This window comes from Triturus cristatus, chromosome 11, assembly GCF_964204655.1.
Source record: "Triturus cristatus chromosome 11, aTriCri1.1, whole genome shotgun sequence".
NCBI classification, from domain to species: domain Eukaryota; kingdom Metazoa; phylum Chordata; class Amphibia; order Caudata; family Salamandridae; genus Triturus; species Triturus cristatus.
In genome coordinates this window covers 875,811,428-875,831,077 of record NC_140594.1, presented here as the reverse complement: position 1 = coordinate 875,831,077, position 19,650 = coordinate 875,811,428, and positions in this window count along the sequence as shown.

Sequence of the window (19,650 nt, the reverse complement as noted above, 5' to 3'; positions counted from 1 at the left end):
GTAAGCAGACCGCGCTAAGACCCAGGAGAATAAAATACGAGCAGAAAATCAAAGTGACTGAAGCCAGCGCTAGCGACAGGCAAAACGCTTAGTTAAGCGGTTATCGCGCACAAAGATGAAATATAAACATATAAAAAATACATAATACCATAAGCAGTGCCCCACAGACCCATAAACTACCGTCATAAATACAGTAATAAGGGAGAGGCACTTAACTGGCTGCGGAGCAGCAAAGAAAGAGGAGGTGTTTGCCTCGGCTAGACTCTATATAGGATAGTCTCTATGGTACTGTGGTACAAGAGATTCATGGGATTTGTAGTTTGTAATAAAAAATATGTTTTTTTTATTGGTCTGCTGTGTTCTAATAAAGCAAAGAAATGAGAAGCTTGATCGGAGCCTCCGGTCCTGACATAGAATCTGAGGGTACCAGTTTGGGGTCTGATTGCATTAGCATTAACAACTTAAGAGCTCTCTGTGATGCTAAGAGCTGGTTGACTGAGGCAATACCATCTGTTTTATCAAAGTTATTGACATTCAATGCCAAGGACTTTACCTACATCCGTTTTTAAAACCAAGAAAATGTATGGAAATTGCATTCATTTCCTCGAATTTACTAAACGGCTTCAAATGCCCTTGTGGTAAATGGAATAGGATACGTTTTGAACCGTTATGTGATAATTATAAAATGATTTATCCACCGCACCACATCCTGACATTTATTGCTCTCCAGATTAGGATCCTCTCTCACTTTAGGGCCTTGGGTCTAGCCTGGGAGTAAACTGAGGGGAAACGTCCTGTCCAGACTTCATTACTGAGAATATAACCCATATTTTATTTTGAGTGGTTACATTCTGCTCTGACTAAATGGTTGTTTTACAGTCAAACAATATTCGATGGCGTTCCTGCAGTTTTTGCCGTCACCGGAAGTGTCTCCAGCATTTTTAAGATGGTCGCCACCCCGTGTCCCAAGGCCGGAAGTTGTTGCTTCATTAGGCTGACAAGGCCACCTGGTGTGGCGCGTGCAGTCTCTAGAGAGCCTACCAGCATCTGGCACTGACTGCGATCCTAATCGTCTGACCCGCTGAGTGATCCTGATTAGTGTTCATTTTAGACGCGTACAGTCAAGATTGTGCAACCATTAGGAACACTGTTATCATATCGTAATGGAACAAAGATTAACAGCCGCCTTGCACGCTAATCAGATGTAGCGGATTCACCAAATGCAATTTCAGCGATTTGTTTCAAGCTGCAGTAAAATGTATTTATGTTTTTTGTGGTGAGGGGCATCACTTATCATTCTAATCACTGTTGCTGAACGCTTACATGTTGTAAATCGGTTTCCTTCTTCTGCACAATTTATGCATTACGTTTTGAGGTCCTTTTCAATTTGTCTTGATTTTTCTGCAGATTGAAGCTTGCCTTGCGTCAGGTCAATTTTGCCCAATGCGGTCAGAGCCTGCTAGAAGGAAACAGCTGTGTCTGTCTGGTGAGATTTTAAGCACCTGCGTGTCATATTTAAGCTAGGAATAAAATCAAGGTGACATTTTTTGCAATTGAAACATCAATATTTATCTCTGACATGCATAGAGGATGTTGTTTAACGGCTAGAGCATCGACTTTGAAGTTGGGCAACCAGGTTCGAGTCTGGAGGGAGGCTCAAACATGCTGTGATTCTGGGCAAACCACTTAATCTCCCCATTCCTAAAAATTAATGTGCCCCTCTGTAATGCAACTGGTGCTCATGTAAAGCCTCTGATACCTTCGGGTCGAGTTTGTGCTATATAACACTGTAAAATAAAAAATGATAGATAGATAGATAGATAGATAGATAGATAGATAGATAGATAGATAGATAGATAGATAGATAGATAGATAGATAGATAGATAGATAGATAGATAGATAGATAGATAGATAGATAGATAGATAGATAGATAGATAGATAGATTGATTATAGGTAGTAGTAGCAACTACATGTTTTGGTTGACTTTTTTTATTTGGGGACTGTGGTAGGTTGGTCTTCACTTGTTAATTTTATAATTTATTAATGTATTCATTTTGTTAATAAAAACCATTACAAATCTAAATTTGCTATTACAAAGTCATATTTTGGAATTACATATAGAAACAAAACTTGTTATTCCCACTAGTACAAGACAGTAAACCAATAAGGCTTACATTTGGACGTAAAACTATTGATGCTTCAATAATAAGTAAGCAGTTTTAAAATATGGTCCATATGCCTGACAAAACACCCTGTTAACTGTGATGCCTCCTTTTCCATCCACACTATGGCAGCTTCAACACATTTTCGTATACCCACCGTTTCAAGCTGGCCTGCATTTTTCCAAAACTACATATACAGTTCTGTCATCATTCCGGGATGTCAGTCCTGACATCCTTGGTGTGGTATTCCCCCACACTATTTGCATTCATCCCATTTTTGTTGAACTCGTTTTTGTAGGTATTAGCATTATGTACCCTTTACTCCTGATAACGAGCGGTAAAATGCTTGTGCTCTCTCCCTTAAACATTGTAAAATTGGGATCCACCTAATAGGCAGATTTAATTCACTTATGAGTCCCTATTAAATAGTACTACATATACTCAGGACCTGTATAATAAACGATCCCATTGGGTTGCAGCACGCACTGTACCACACAGTAAATTAGCCCCGTTACACATGTACCAGGCTTGCCACTGCAGCCTGTAGTGCAATTTAAACTGCTATTTCAACCTGACAAGACATACCGTTTACCAGTCCTAAACCTTCCTCTTTAATACTTATAAGCCAACCCTAAGGTAGGCCCTTTAGCCTCATACGGCAGGGTGCATGGATATGTGAATTTAAGTTTGATATGTTCTGACAGTGAATAACTCCTGAAAGTCATTTCTTTTACTGTAGCATGGGAATCTCTCTCATAGACACATGGGGGCATATTAACAAGCCAGGCGATATAATTATCGCCGCTTTAGCGGCAGAAAACTGCCGCTAAAACGAAAATAATGGGCTTGATAATATGCTCTATGGAATTCCAATTGAAGCCCATGTTAGATGTCCTTCACATCTAACATGGGTTTCAATTGGAATTCCATAGAGCATATTATCAAGCCCATTATCGCCGTTTTAGCGGCAGTTTTCTGCCGCTAAAGCGGCAATAATTTTATCGCCTGGCTTGTTAATATGCACCTTGGTTACCTTATTGCACTTAGGAAGTGATAACTTCGGTTCGGGACCAGATAGAGAAATACTTCTTCAACTTATTTGAATTGTAATTTAAAAACCTTTTTAATGGCAAAGAATGCTTTTGAGTCACTATTCTAAAAGTGCCACTTTTACAAAGTGGGTGTTTTCTGCCTAAACCAAATGTGCCTTTCTGCCAGGGTCACATGTGTCGTGTCCCGAGCCCCCACAGATACACAGGAGACAGGTAAAGGATCTAAGCTTTTTTATTTCGTTGGTGTGCTGAGCTGCCCACAGTCACGTCTGCCCACGCTCTCTCGTCCCCTTGCACTGCCCCTTCCCACACCCTTGACCGGATGTGGTGTCCGGTTCCCTTGGGGTCCCCACGGTCCACTGCAGGGTCCTAGTGCCCTGCCCCAGGTCACTACATCTCCCCTTTTGTCACAAAGAGATGACGAGAAAAGTGAAACACAGAGATGTGTAGATAGATAATAGATGCAAGTCTGCCGGGGCACAGGTCGATGTGCTTCCCATCATTACATTTCTTCTATTAGTCTTTTTGGCCATCTGCATGTTCTTCGCGGGCCGGCCTCCATCTGTTGCTCTTCTGCTGGTCCCTCTCCCTTGTCTGTTTCTTTCCTGTTGTGCTCCTGCTCTTCTTGTTCTGCTGTTTCCTTGTCTTGGTCTTCCTTTTTCTTCTCCTTCAGTTCTTTGAAGAGTGAGCTGTTTCGTGTTATCCTCTGGTGTTCTGACTCTGCCGTGATCATTGGGCCCTTCACTTTAGTTACTGTTAGCGGGTCTTTGGAGAACATGCTGTCAGATTTCCATTGTTGTCGTTGACGCACTACCACGGTGTCTCCTTCCTTTAGGTCTGACGAGATGGCGTGCCGCTTGGCATCTGCCTATCTTTGAATTTTCTCTTTCGCCTCTCTGTCTTTTTCTGCAATGCTGTTGTGGTCTGGTGACATAGTTGCTTCTATTTGCGGTAGCCTCGTCCTACTCGTTCTTCCCAGTACTAGCTCTGCTGGGCACCTTCCTGTGGAGCTGTGGGGCGTGTTTCTGTAGTCACGTAGTACCTGACAAAGAGCTTGGCTTAGTGATATCAGCGCCAGCTTGGCCCTTTGAACTGCCTTTTTGATGTTCCCATGAACCTCTCCACATTCCATTCGCTTGAGGCCACAGCGGCGTTATCTTCCTGTGGTTTATCCCTAGATAGGCCATGAATCTGCTGAACTCTTCTCCTGAGAATGGAGGACTATTGTCCGTTTTTAGTGTTTCTGGCGAGCTCCATGCTGCAAATATGTCATCTAGAATTGGTAACGTTTCTGTTGCTGATGTCGATGGGACATGTCTTACTATTGGAAATCGCGAGTATTCATCGATGACCACAAGCAGATAGTTTCCGGTGTCCAGAGGCCCAAAGAAATCAGCTGCTAGTGTTGTCCACACCGCTCTTGGCAGTTCTGACATATGTAGTGGTTCATGCCTGGCCGGTTGTCCTGTCACTTGACAAAGGTGGCATGTCATTATGGTGTCTTCTACCATGCGGTCTAGGCCAGGGAACCATACTTTCTCTCTTAGCAGTTTCTTTGTTGCTACTACGCCTCGGTGCGACTCATGAGCCAGATTGACCAGTTGCCTCCTGAGTGAGCTTGGTATCACTATTCTTGTCCCCCTCATCGTTATTCCTGTGTCTGTTTCTGACAGTTCTTCATGAACCTTTTTAGTGCTAACACTTCTTCCTTGCATACCCCTGTTCCCCAGGTGCAGTTATTGTTGATGTGTCTCCACCTTTGCCTTCTCGTTGTCTCCATGGCCACTTGCAACATTGCATCTCCTTTAGTCTATATAGAGAGACGGGGGGGGGACCAGGAGCTTGTTGTGGTCCAGTGTCTGTGCTCCGTGTATCAACTATGTCAATCAAATAAGGAGACACTGTTCCATAAGAGTAGAAAGGAGGAGAAAAAGTTATGTAAAGAGGGTCCTAGGCTGGACGAGACCCAAGTGTTGAGGGGAAAAGCAGAGCTTTTCTCCTGTTGCCCTCACACACCCCGAGAGGTGTCATGCTTCACCATCGGGCGTTTTGCTCCTCGTCGGGCTGGCGCTGCAATGCCTCTACGGGTCCCCCGAAGGCTCACTTTGGCGGAGATCTTTTGAGAGAAAACACCGTATGGTGCATGCGGGTGTGTGGTATGGGTCCTAAAACAATAGTGGTGCAGTGGTGTGTGTAACGTGATATCTAAAAAGGTCTAAGGGTTGCTCAAAGGATATTTTTAATGAGAGGGGGGTGGCACCCTTGACAGCTTAAAAAGCCCATAGGTTAGGTGTTACCTTGGTGGGCTTAATGTTCCAAAAGGTAACTACAATGTGGTCAATGTGGTCAACATGTTTTGCGCCCCTGAGGTCCAACCGGACCCATGGCGCTTCCTTAGGACCAAATAAAAAGTGAAGTGTGCGTGAATTTGATCTGAGGGACAGTGTGTATCCAGGCGTTCAAGGTCTAAGTAACCCTTCTCTCTGTACTGTCAGATTAAGATCGCTCCTGGATACTGCCTAGGTAAAAAACAAAAGGAAAGGAGAGAAGGACGATATGTCAAGGATTTGTGGGGGCAGGGGAAAGTAGCCTTGCCCCGGCATCTGTCCTCGAATCAAACATAAATAGTTAAAGCTGGGTACGAACCAGAGATGGACAGTAATCAAGAGTCCCCCCAAGAGTAGATAGGACGCAGGGTCTCAACGATAAGCGAACAGAATGCCCGACCAATGGGCGAAGGCGCCCTGGTGCGTGTGGCACCCCGTCGCTACTCGAAGTCACCTGCTGATCCCAGGGTCCTCTTGTAGAGACACTGTCTGCATTAATACCCAGGACAATCACCATTGTATCACTGGTGAATCAAAGTGGCGACTCAACAAGGGTGATGGCAAGTCAACCCCCGTTCATGTCGCAGTGCCAAAATACAGTAAACACACACCTTATCATCCCAGCACTCACCTAAAGCTAGGGAGAAAGTTGCTCCATAGACTAGGAGACGAGCGCTCACACCTTCTTGGGCTGAATGAGAAGTAATAAAGACATAGATACCCTAGTAAATATCAACACATAACTTAGTGCCGACCGTAAGGTCTTGATCTTAGTTAATCGAGTATAATGCCAAATGCCACACTCTGCGCGATTCTACTTACAGTTGTGCTCGGGTGTAGCTTCTAGTGCACCTACCCCAACCGTCCTCCTGCCTGAAATGGAGCAGAGTCTCGGTATCGGCTTTATATGTACTCCCGCTGTGCTTCATTTTGGCGGTACCTGTTTCCGGTCTGGACGGTCCGTATCCGAAGCAGCTGTGTTCATGGGTGCCTCGGTTGTGCGCATGCGCAATGGCCAGAAATGTGGTTTCAGCGCATGCGTTTACAGCGTATGCGTGCCTGTTACCTCATCTGCCTCCTGCTTGAAGTTTAGTTTCAGTTTGCGGTGATAGTGCAAAGAAGGGGGGAGGAAAGGGGAAAGAGGACGATGGTAGTGGGGTGGGACACCACCCATCACCGCTAAAACCCTGGCCGCAAAAGTGACAGATCTAGCCGCAAACTGTTGGTCGCAAAAATGACAGCCCTGGCCGCAAACGGCTGGTCCTAAAAGTGACAGGTCTGGCCGCAAACTGCTGGCCGCAATAACTCTGGTTTTAAAAAGGGGTGACATGTAGGGCTAGTCCCAAAAGTGACAGGTCTGGCTGCAAAAACAGAGGTATGTGTGTATGTATGTGTTTAAAAGTGCATAGAAAAGTGCGTGCCTGTAGGAGGGAAATGTCTGGGCATGTTTAAAACTGGGGGTTGTAGACAGCTGGTGGTTGAACAGCTGTGGAGCAGTCCTGAGGCCCCAGCCAGGGCATGTGAAGGATCGGGCATGTAGGTGTCAAAGTGGTCAAGGGTAACAGGCGTGATCTGAGGGAGGACGAGTGGAAAACCCAGCCCAGGTCCCTCACAAACCTTCCTTTGGGCAATTCTCAAAAAATAGGCTAATACAAGCCCTGTTATAAAATAACAAACCACAGCCACCCAGGAGCTTTGGGGATGTATGAATTACATCCTGCCAGGTGTCATGTAGAACCAAAGCTGCCCCGACAACCTGAAACAGGGTTGCAACTGGCAGGATGTAATTCACACATCCCAAAGCTCCTGGCCGCAAAAAGTGACATTCCTGGCCGCAAAAAGTGACAGGCCTGGTCTTAAAAAGGGGTGACATGTAGGGCTAGTCCCAAAAGTGACAGGTCTGGCAGGAAAAACTCTGGCCTTAAAAATGACAGGTGTTGGGGTTTGGGATTGGAGATAGATCCTGATCCATGGAGGAGCCCTCCGCCCCAGGGAAAGGGCCAAACAGCTTTAACACCTGAGGGCCATTTTAAAAGTGTCAAGAAGGTGTAGAGAGTTTAGCGATGGCCACCCAAGCACTGGTGTCTAACCCTACTCTTCCCGGGATAGGCCCTGAGTTTGAGTACCAGATGTCAAAATAATAAAAGTGTTGTACTGTTTATACTGTACAAGGATAGAAAAGGTTCCCACCCCAAAGACCACCATGACATTGTTCTAATCCCCCACAAGCCATAAAGGGGTGTGGGGTCTTCAAATTAGCATGCAGGGACAAATATAAAAAGGCCCCTTAAGGATTCCTGCCCAAACACCCATTCAAAAACCCCTGGGGAGCGACCGGTCTGTATTGTATTGCTGTACCTTAACCCCTTCGCTGCTGCGGACATTCTGCTGCAGCGCTGGGGGGGGCAGGGGGGCAGCGCGGTGGGCCTGTGCTCATGACGGAGCCGCTCCGTCATGAGCCACAGTTGAGCTGTGCTCATGACGGAACGGTTCCGTCATGACTCCGCCCATTTGCGTTGTCCCCTCGCACAGGCGGGGAAACAGCGCCGCGGAGGCGGAGCGGCCGCCAACAGGATTGTCATGACGGAACCGTTCCGTCATGAGCACACGCCAACCGTGGCTCATGACGGAACGGTTCCGTCATGAGCAGGGAAGGGGTTAAGGATTCCTGACCAAGCAACCATTCAAAAACCCTTGGGGAGCAACTTGCCTGGATTGTTCTGCTGCATAGAGCCACCCCAGGAACTTAAGGCAAGAATGGACCTGAGCCACTTATCCCAGATTGACGCCGCCTGCTACACTGTAATGGAGGTAAATAAGGGATGACGTCATGATGTATGTTTATGGGTTATTTAAAGCATTAGGGACAATGCATTTAAGTGAGCATAGATGCATTTTAAATGGTGCTCAGTGCATTTGTAGTATTGTACCCTTGGTGTTTTAATTAAGCTTTAAGGCATTATGATCTGCTGCTTAATGTGAATAATGTTGGCATTGAAGTTTTTAAAAGGCGCAAAATACAATGTAGCTGTATTTAAAGTGTATAAAGGAGGGTTTGGGTGTGGCGCAGGGGTGTAGTCTTAAGATTCTTCATTGTTTTTAATAGAAACTTTTTACCATGCTGGTGTACATTTAATGTCAAGAATGTTAGAGGTTATGAGCCGTTTGTATTGCAAGGTTACCAGAGGTCCTTTAAATAAAATACAATGTTTACAAATTCAAAATAAATAATACAATTTGGTACTCACCACCCCTGTTTATCCTGCCGGTGAACTGTCTCAGAAGTCATAGCCTTCAGGTTAAAAAAAAAAAGCTGCTACAAGTCCATGGGGGCTCAGGAGTCCGTGATGGCATGGGGCTCAATGCCCTGTTTTTAATTTGAAATGCCCCAGAGTCCACTTGCTGCAGGCGTTGCTCTAGGGCTCAGGAGGCCGTGATGGCATGGAGATCGATGACCTGTTTTTAAATTGTAACGCCCCAGAGCCCACTTGCTGCAGGCGCTGCTCTGGGGCTCAGGAGGCCGTGATGTAAATGGGTTCGATGCTCCGTTTTTAAATTGTAATGCCCCAGAGTCCGCTTGCTGCGGGCGCTGTTCTGGGGCTCATGAGGCTGTTATGGCATGGGGCATGAGGGCTCCGTCTTTTAAAAACAATCCCCGAGCCCGCTGGCGGTGCTCGGGGTGTCTGGGGGCGGGCTCCCGGTGTCCTCGGGGCTCTGTGGCCCGATTGCCGCGTTTTTTTTTTAAATAACCCCGAGCCCGCTTGCGGCTGGCGCTGCTCGGGGGTGTCTGGGGGCGGGCTCCCGGTGTCCTCGGGGCTCTGTGGCCTGATTGCTGCATTTTTTTTTTTTTTAAATAACCCCCGAGCCCGCTTGCGGCTGGCGCTGCTTGGGGTGTCTGGGGGCGGGCTCCCAATGTCCTCGGGGCTCTGTGGCCCGATTGCCGCGTTTTTTAAAAATAGCCCTCGAGCCCGCTTGCGGCTGGCGCTGCTCGGGGTGTCTGGAGGTGGGCTCCCGGTATCCCCGGGGCTCTGTGGCCCGATTGCCGCGTTTTTGTTTTTTTAAATAACCCCCGAGCCCGCTTGCGGCTGGCGCTGCTCGGGGTGTCTGGGGCAGCATGGCGGCTGGGAGCTTCTCCTACGGAGCTGATGTGCAAGACCCTCCCCTTCAGTGATGTCACCATCCAGTCACTGAAGGGGCGGGGCCTTGCACATCAGCTGTGTGTGTGTGTGTGTTTCTTTTTATTTTTAATTAATGCGTTTTTATATAGCGCGGACTATACCCGAAGGTGTCAGAGCACTTCACAATAGGAACAGTAATGATCCATAAGGAGAGAAGTTACAAGTGAGCATGTTACAAAAGCAAACGTTACGTTACATGAGGCAATAGTGACAATTGTGCAAGTATCAAGAGCAAACAAAATACAGAAGGTAGCAAACGATACGTTACAAAAGGAAAAAGTGACGTGTGCCGGTTGCAAAAGTATACAAAGTACACGTAGAGGTAAAAAATTGCAATAAATGGCACACTCAAAACACTAAAACAAACGTTACATTACATGAGGCAATAGTGACAATTGTGCAAGTATCAAGAGCAAACAAAATACAAGAGGTAGCAAACGATACGTTACAAAAGGAAAAAGTGACGTGTGCAGGTTACAAAAGCATACAAAGTACACATAGAGGTAAAAAATTGCAATAAATGTCACACTCAAAACACTAAAACAAACATTACGTTACATGAGGCAGTGGTGGCCATTGTACGATAAGGCTAGCCCCAATGACCTAGCTATTAAAGTACAGGCTTCTGCGCTGCACAGGCAGCAATTTTTTGAATATATGTTCTAGAGCACCACATGCAGCGCTTTTTTTTTTTAATGTGGGTTGTTGCACCCTCCTAACAGCCTTTTTAAATGCCTACATGAAAGGCATGTTTTAAAACAGTTGTTTTTTTATTTAATACAGATGCAAGACCCTGCAAAAACAGACGTTATCTATATACCTAGGCGCTGGAAACCCCTGAAATAACTATCAACGCCCGAGAATTGACAGACCCGCAGACAGGTATATATATATATAGAGTTGTGTAGTTCTACGTAGTTTTGTACACAAATCTCTCAGAAGTTCTGTTTTTTCTAATGGGGTTCTCATGTATGTATGATTTTACAGCTTATGATCCCGACCTACAACAAGTTCTTGAAGATCTTATGGTGTAACTCGATGCTCAAGGAGCTATGAACAATGTGCAAAACACTACCATTCCTACATGTAAATAAAAAAGGCCGCCTTTATTTAAACTGTCTAAGACGCTGGGAGCTGGGGTAGGCCAAAGGCCTGACCAGGGGTGTATAGGGGGCCTCCGCAGAAAGATGTCTAAGGCCGGGTATTATTTTTTCTTTACAGGGGCCCCTGTGTTATGCACGGACGGCGCCGAGGTACAAGAGGCTGCGCAACGTTCAAAAGAAAGACCTTTGAAGAGGAAAGCTTTAGCGTGTAAAGAGGGACCTGCGCCAAAGAAAGGAGCTGGGAAAAGTACTTCTAAAGGGAGTAAAGTGTCAAAGAAAGGAGCTGCAAAAAGACCTCTAGCAGGTGTGTTTTTTACAAAAGGGTGTGGGAAGCACTAGCGGTGTTACAGACTCTCAACCAGAGGGGTCCAGCGGCTTGTAGCAACGCCTGTATGAAAAGATGGCTGTGTAGAAAATTAGGATGGTGGTGATTGTACATGATGTTTTATGTTTTCTCTAATATATATTTTTCTCTTTATATTCTAGAAGCGTCTCTGAAACATGCTGAAGATAGGTCTGCCCAGCCATTAAGGGACATAACAGCAACCGTCCGGAACAACAGATCCGCCGCAAAAGGCGTGAGTAGGCGTGTACGCCAGGAGAAACTCTCTACGTACTACACCCCTTCCAACACGATGAAAAATCCTATAGAAAAATCTATTCTGCACAGGGGTGGGATCAGCACTGTAGGCATGTTTACAAACCCAGATAACACAGGGCAGGGTCTGTGTAAAAACGGTACAGCTGGTCTGAGCCCTCTCAGGGTATCAAAAGGGAAATGTGTCTCAAGCATGGCACCCATTAAGAAGAAACATAGGGACTCAGAGAACCGCCCCTACCCTTTAAAACGTGAGAAGTCCACCAATGTATTCACAGAGCCCAAAACCGAACCCTTAAACCTCAAGAAGAAGGAGCAGGTGCCCCCAGAGGTCCAGGCAAGGCCCTTAAGCCCTGAGAAGAACTCGAGGAGTCCTGAGCCACAATCTAAACCCTTAGACCTATCCGTAAAAAGGGGTGCTAAACCCATGAATGATGTCTATACACCCCTGATCTCCAAGGAGGTGGTAGTTGTACCGCAGGGTGTAGAAGAGATGGCGCCGTCACAACCCCCTAAAACAGCGCGCCTCTCAAGAAAATATCTTAAGATGAAGCCGGGGGTCCCGAAGCTACAGATATCAGCGCCCCTGAACAACCCTATTACACCGCAGGATCCAGTCTGTGTCCTGAAACCCCAGACAGTTTCGAGTAAACTAACGGTTCGTGTAGAGGTGCACGCCCCACCTCAGACCCCGGCTCAGACTATAAGCGTTCAGGACCAGCCTAGGGTCTCAAAATGTGATAATACTCAACACTTAGGAGGTCCTTATATCGGGAGCAGCGACGTTCTCAATGCATTGGCGGGCATGGTAGACAGCGTAGGTAGAACCACAGAAGCGGGGCACACGGGGGCTCCGAACAACTGGGGTTTACAGAGCCCTGGTAACCAGGCACCACACCATAACACAGACATTTCCGCTAGGACCCCTGATTACTACACCGCCAGCCCCTCATAATCCTCATACCCTGTGTCCCCTATTACCCCACCGGGAGCATGCGACCCGACCAGCCCCGCGTCCAGCGTAAGCCCCATATTGCCCACAGCAATATGTGGGGATAACAATACCACCTTGGACCACTGGGCATTGCCGCCTATTGCACACCCCTGGGGTACTTATCCGCTCATGGACACACCAGGGCGTTCGCAATGGGTCCCTATTTCTAAAACACTACAGGCACAGGCTTTACAGAGAGGGGCTAAGGCTGTTAGCAGGAAAGAGGGTCCTGAGGAGTTACAGCCATTTATAAGGCCACGCAAGGTGGCCCCCCCTAATCAGGCGCAAGACGATTCTGTAAACACACATGCGGTATTGGGGGCTCATGTAAAAGAGATGCAGATGGCTGTTAGAAAACTAAAACGCAAAGCGAACACCGCTAACTTAAAATTAGGGTTGGGGATTACCAGTAACATATTCAAGAGGGCGGCCCAACAGAAGGTCGTGCAAAGGGTTGATATTTGTAAAAAAGTAATCATCCAGACGTGTCAGGCGGCTGTGGCAGACATATGTGGTATACGGACGTGACTATGGCAGCGCCAACCCCTAAAGAGTCCCATGGCCTGTGGTGCTCAGAAGAGGCCCCCGAAATCAAAATATAGCCGTAAGGTGCAGAGGTTACTGACAAAGTCCTTATGCTTCTTACAACTGCTCAAGCAGCTGCCACCTGTTTCCCTAGATCCCCTCAAACAAGACAACCCTGTTTCCCTAGAACCCTTCAAACAAGGTACCATAGTTTCAAGACCAACGCCCTAAACACAGCCTGAAACACATAAATCAACACCACACACCCACCAATACATAGGTGCAGGAGGTAACATACCGAGGGTCGGCCATTTGAAGGGGTCAGGGGGTAGAGCGTTAAAACTCCAACCCGCGGAACATTCAGAAGTACCTAGGGGTGGATCTGTAGCGGAGGCCTCCATGAACAAGACGTACACCGACACATAGCAACCTGTTCAGATAGGCTGGGGCTTGATTCCTAGAAAAGCCTGGACCCGTAAAAAAAACCAAAAGTGGGTTAATAGTGCAAAGCACCGGCGGCTTTTAATACGCAAGTTGAAGAAGGCTAGAATATGCGCTACCCGTAGGTTTACAAGGACCCCAGAGACAGGTCCCGACCTGAACCCCCAAAATGACAAACCAAAGAACAACGTCGTAAGTCACACTCCTGTTGATGCGGGTTCAGAGCCCTTGTTTTTAGAGAGTGTTAGAAGTTACAGTCGCAATGTAGAGAGGTTTAACGCCGTAGAACACTATGAGGAGTTTAGATTTGTTAACCTACACCAAATAACATCATCCGATCATGGGATTCTAGCTATACATCAGTCTGGGCAGGAGCTCATAGAAAGGTTGTTACGCAATGTGGGTCCTAATGACTTTTTCCAACTCTGCTTCCAGGGGCAGGGTTTTGACAGGCCGTTGTTCACCAGACGGAAGGCCCTAGAGGTGTTTGACGCTGTACAATTTTTAGAAAACCTCTCCAGGCTTTTACAAAGTAAGGCTGAACTAGTCGCCTATGGCACTTTTAGAGTCATAGCCCTCATTGTACGGGGGAGTGAGGGGGCTGTTTCCAGACCTTTAAAGAGCATACTGTACAGTCAGATAATTGGTGAGAAACCACGGTGGCTGCTCAACTTTAACAGCGACGCCTCCAATACAGGTCTGGCGGCCAGCATCGTGGGGCTGTTGATGGATCGCAAGACCCCTGACGCTGTCATCATGTCTAGAGCGGCTGAAGCCCACGAGGTTCTTGAAATACCTCCTGACCGCATGGTCGGCTTTGGTGACATAGGTCTTTTTGAGAACTATTTCGCAGTGACGGTGAAAGTTCTTTATCACAACGGCTCCTGGCAGTACTTCACAACCGGGGAGCGTGTGAGAAACAAGACCGTATATGTCCTTCACAACGAAAATCATTTTTACGGAATCTTGAACCTTAAAGGTTTACTGGGGGTCAAGTATGTGTGCGCCCATTGTGACCATATATACAACAATAGAACATATCACCAGTATGAAATGTATTGTAAGATGTGTCAGAGGGAGGGGTGCATAGAAGACGCTACCCTGAAGGTGAGGTGCGGCACGTGTAGGATGTTTTGTCGCTCGCAAGACTGCTTGAGCATACACAAGAAATCTTTTAACTGCATCCCTAAAACGGATTGCGGCGAGTGTGGTCGGTATGTGGCAACAGATCACAAGTGCAAAGGCATTATATGCCCCTGTTGCCATGTGTCTTTCACGGCCGGCACCAACCATCAGTGTTATATGGTAAAAGGTCTCCCCCAGACCAAGACCGAAGACTATATAGTGTTTGATATAGAGTGCACACAAGAGACGGGGGTACACCAGCCTAACTATATTTACGCACACCACCTAACTTCCGACGATAGCTGGGAGTTTGAAGGGCGAACGTGCATTGGCGATTTCCTCAGCACTTTAATTCAAACCAAATTCCAAGGGTATACCATTTATTTATTTATTTGTGGGTCTGTATAGCGCTAGAATCGACTCCAGCTGGAGTATCTCTGCGCTTTGTGGAGCCGGTAAAACAGAGGAATAAAGGAGCTAGATCTCATTTCTGAACAACACAGTCTTCAGGAGTTTCCTGAAAGTGAGATGTTCTTTGCACTGTCTCAGATAAAGGGGAAGTCTGTTCCATAGGGTAGGGCCTACGATGGATAGTGCTTTACTACCGTGTCTAGATTTCTTTGCACGGGGAGTCACCAGAAGAAGACAGTTACTGGACCTAAGTGAACGACTTGGGACATAAGGAACAAATTTGTTCTGAAGATAAGTAGGCCCTTGTCCATTTAAACATTTATGAATCAAGCAGCATATCTTGAACTTAGATCTCTGGCGAATGGAAAGCCAGTGCAATTTCTCCAGAAGAGGTTTGGACGCAGTTCTTGGAGGAACATTAAGGACAAGACGAGCCGCGGTGTTTTGAATGACCTGAAGCTTGGCCAGCACGTTTTTGTTGGCAGAAAGCAACAGGCCATTACAGTAGTCAATACGACTCAGAACCAATGTTTGGACCAGAGTTCTCCTAAAAGAGTCCGGTAGTAAGGGAAAAACTCTGCGTAGCAGGCCAATGGTATGGAAGCAAATTCCAGCAGTGTGGTTAACATGCTGTCCAAATGACAGGTCTTGATCCAGCCGAATCCCAAAACTCTTCACAACCTGTTTGGATTCCGGAGCTACTCCCAAATCGGGAGGCCACCAATCAGGGGTCCACAATAGTTTGGCTTCTCCAAACAACATTAGTTCCGTCTTGCTGACATTGCATTGAAGGAAGTTGGAAGACATCCAATGAGCCACCGCCTTTATGCCCGCAGAAAAGGAGTTTTTAATTTCGGCGGACATGGTCTTAAAAGGGAAGAGGAGCTGGGTATCATCAGCATAGGATACTGGGATGAATCCATAGCTGCGCATCACTCTTGCCAGGGGTGCCACATAGATGTTAAATAAGGTAGGGCTTAAACAAGAGCCCTGTGGCACCCCTTTAGATATCTCCACCTCCGCTGATCGATACGTGTCCATGATCACTCTCTGGGAACGCCCAGATAGGAAGCTCTTTAGCCAGTCAATGGCTTTATCCTCAATGCCAGCGTTCGACAACCGGTCAATAAGAATGGTATGGGACACGGTGTCGAACGCTGCTGAAAGATCTAAAAGAACTAGGATTACTGAGAAACCCTTGTCCTGATACATATGTAAGTCATCCATAACAGACAGCAGGGTAGACTCCGTGCTGTGTTTCGGCCTGAACCCTGATTGTGAATAGTCCAGGCCGCCAACAAGTTCAATGTGATTGGACAGATGACAGTTAACATATTTTTCGATCAGTTTCCCTAAGAATGGTAATAGGGATATGGGCCTGAGATTTGTTAGATCGGACCATGGGATATCAGTATTCTTCCTAATAGGCCTGATAAGAGCACTTTTCCACTCTCTTGGGACAGTGCCTGAGCCCAGAGAGAGATTCACCAACCTTTGGATCATGGGGCACAGCTCGTCAGTCAGGACAGGCATAATCCTGGCTGGGATGATATCGTCAGGACTGCCACTTTTTAGTCCGTGATATTAGTGCAGATGTCTCTTGTAAAGAAATGGGTGGAAAAAAGCTTAACGTAAATTTATGCAGTTTGGGGTCAGCATCTATTTCCAGAGGTGCCATATCTGTGGTCAGTTTGTTATTAGTGCAAACTATTTTGTCATAGATTGTATCTATTTTGTTCGTAAAAAAGCAAGAGATGTCGTCACACAGCTGTTGGGATGCAAGATCCGAAGAGTCACATGCTGCCGGTTTAACAAAGGATTGTAGAACTTGGTACAAAATCCGTGAAGAGTTTCCTGCAGCTGTAATTTGCGATGCAATGTGAGTTTTGCGGGCAACACGAATGGCTTATGGTATATAGATAGTGAGTCCCAATATTTATTTTTGTCCTCGATCAAATGAGAGGTTCTCCATCTCTTTTCAAGTTTCCTGGCATGTAATTTTAACGTCCTAAGTTGATCAGTAAACCAAATTTCTTGTTTCTTTGTTGGTCTGGGTTTAAATTGTTTAAGAGGGGCAATCTTGTCAATAGTTTCCACAATAGCTTTTTCACAATTTTTAACGGCCATATCAATATTTTCGTGAGGAACAAAAGGTGGGCAATAAAAATTATTTTTAAAAATAGTGTCGGTAATTTTGTGCCACTGTCTACGTATCCTCGGTAATTGTTTAGTTCGAGAGGAGATACGTTTCGGGTAGGGAGCAAGGAATTCAACAACATAGTGGTCTGTCCAGTTAACCTGCCTTGCTGGTGGACAAGAGACCAGCATAAAATTGGAAAATACCAAGTCAAGGGTATGGCCCGCCTGATGTGTGGGCCCAGAATTACGTTTCATAAGGCCTAATGAGGACAGGTCAAGTAGTAGGGATTGGGCCTCGCAACAGTCCGACTTATCACAGTGTACATTAAAATCTCCGACTAAAATAAAATCGCTGTCACTATTGACATATGGGGCAAGTAGCTCAGTCAATAAGCTAGAGAAATTATTGTACGATCCAGGGGGTCGATATACTAATGCACCCATTTGAGTATCATTTGATGGCAGTATTATTTTAAAAATTAGTAATTCAATTTCTGGGGAACTTATTTCGTCTAAAACAGATATACTAATTTCCTGTTTATGTACAATTGCGATCCCCCCACCAGTTTTAGTGGGGCGATCCAGCCTAACTATTTTATAGTCACTAGGGACTCCCAAGGTTATGGCAGGAGTGGAATGTGGTTTCAACCACGTTTCTGTGAGGTAGCATAAATCTGGTTGTTTGGAAGAGATTAAGTCCCAAACTTCAGCACTGTGTTTCGAGAGCGACCTAATGTTACACAGGATGTTTTTCCTCCCAAATAGGGTATGGTTGCTTCCTGAAGCCCCACTGATATCTGGGTCGACTAAAATAGAACAATCAATATCAGGCGGATCTTGTGAAAAAATGGTGCTCTCAGTGCGCCGTTGTTTGCATGGCAGAAGCCCATCTACCTCAGGATGTTCATTTACCCTGCCTCCCTTTAACGATTGTATGTTATATCCCTTCAATACCTGTGAGCTATAAGTGAGCCTCACCGATGGATGCCTTTGTGAGTAGGTCTTGGCAGTCCCCATGGCCCCTGGCCCCGTCCTGTCGCGGACGGGCGCAGACGGGCAGGTCTTTGGCTTGTCTTCGGCGCCGTCAATGGCGCCCCTCTGCGCGCAACCGCTGTGCGCTTTGGCCGACGAGGGGCTAAATAGCCTGAGTGAAATGCTGTTAGAGCGCTAACCGCTCACCCGTTCTGGGGTTAGTGGGTGTGTCTTGCTCTTGTCCACCCGCCCTCCGCTCAACGGTATTGGCTACTGAGTCGGACCAGGGCGGGTGGGCTGGAACACTGAGCAGAGACAGAACCTGGCCCCTAGAACCCCTACAGTAGCGGTAAGATCGTCAGAGTGCTAATAGATTAAGTAACAAGTAGGCAATTAATTGTCCAAACAATACACCGCACGATGTGGAGTAATATGCTTCAAAGTGCAGTTTTTAAAATTTCGCCGCAAGTGATTTTAAAATCTCAATTCCTGATTCACAGTGACACAGTTCTTATGCCAGTTGCTCAAAAACGCTCCGCTCTGAAAAATTACCTGACACCAAGCGGGGTCGGGGACACTGCCACTGTCCTCCCCTTACCGCAATCGGCCAGGCCTCCTCGCCGCCTAAATAGCCTGAGTGAAATGCTGTTAGAGCGCTAACCGCTCACCTGTTCCGGGGTTAGTGGGCGTGTCTTGCTCTTGTCCACCCGCCCTCCGCTCAACGGTATTGGCTACCGAGTCGGACCAGGGCGGGTGGGCTGGAACACTGAGCAGAGACAGAACCTGGCCCCTAGAACCCCTACAGTAGCGGTAAGATCGTCAGAGTGCTAATAGATTAAGTAACAAGTAGGCAATTAATTGTCCAAACAATACACCGCACGATGTGGAGTAATATGCTTCAAAGTGCAGTTTTTAAAATTTCGCCGCAAGTGATTTTAAAATCTCAATTCCTGATTCACAGTGACACAGTTCTTATGCCAGTTGCTCAAAAACGCTCCGCTCTGAAAAATTACCTGACACCAAGCGGGGTCGGGGGACACTGCCACTGTCCTCCCCTTACCGCAATCGGCCAGGCCTCCTCGCCGCCTAAATAGCCTGAGTGAAATGCTGTTAGAGCGCTAACCGCTCACCTGTTCCGGGGTTAGTGGGCGTGTCTTGCTCTTGTCCACCCGCCCTCCGCTCAACGGTATTGGCTACCGAGTCGGACCAGGGCGGGTGGGCTGGAACACTGAGCAGAGACAGAACCTGGCCCCTAGAACCCCTACAGTAGCGGTAAGATCGTCAGAGTGCTAATAGATTAAGTAACAAGTAGGCAATTAATTGTCCAAACAATACACCGCACGATGTGGAGTAATATGCTTCAAAGTGCAGTTTTCAAAATTTCGCCGCAAGTGATTTTAAAATCTCAATTCCTGATTCACAGTGACACAGTTCTTATGCCAGTTGCTCAAAAACGCTCCGCTCTGAAAAATTACCTGACACCAAGCGGGGTCGGGGACACTGCCACTGTCCTCTCCTTACCGTCATGCTCGCCCACAACTCGAAAGCCTACGACTCCTTCTTTATTCTGCAAAACATGATTCGTGAAAAGATACAAGTTGAACTCATAACACAGGGTTCT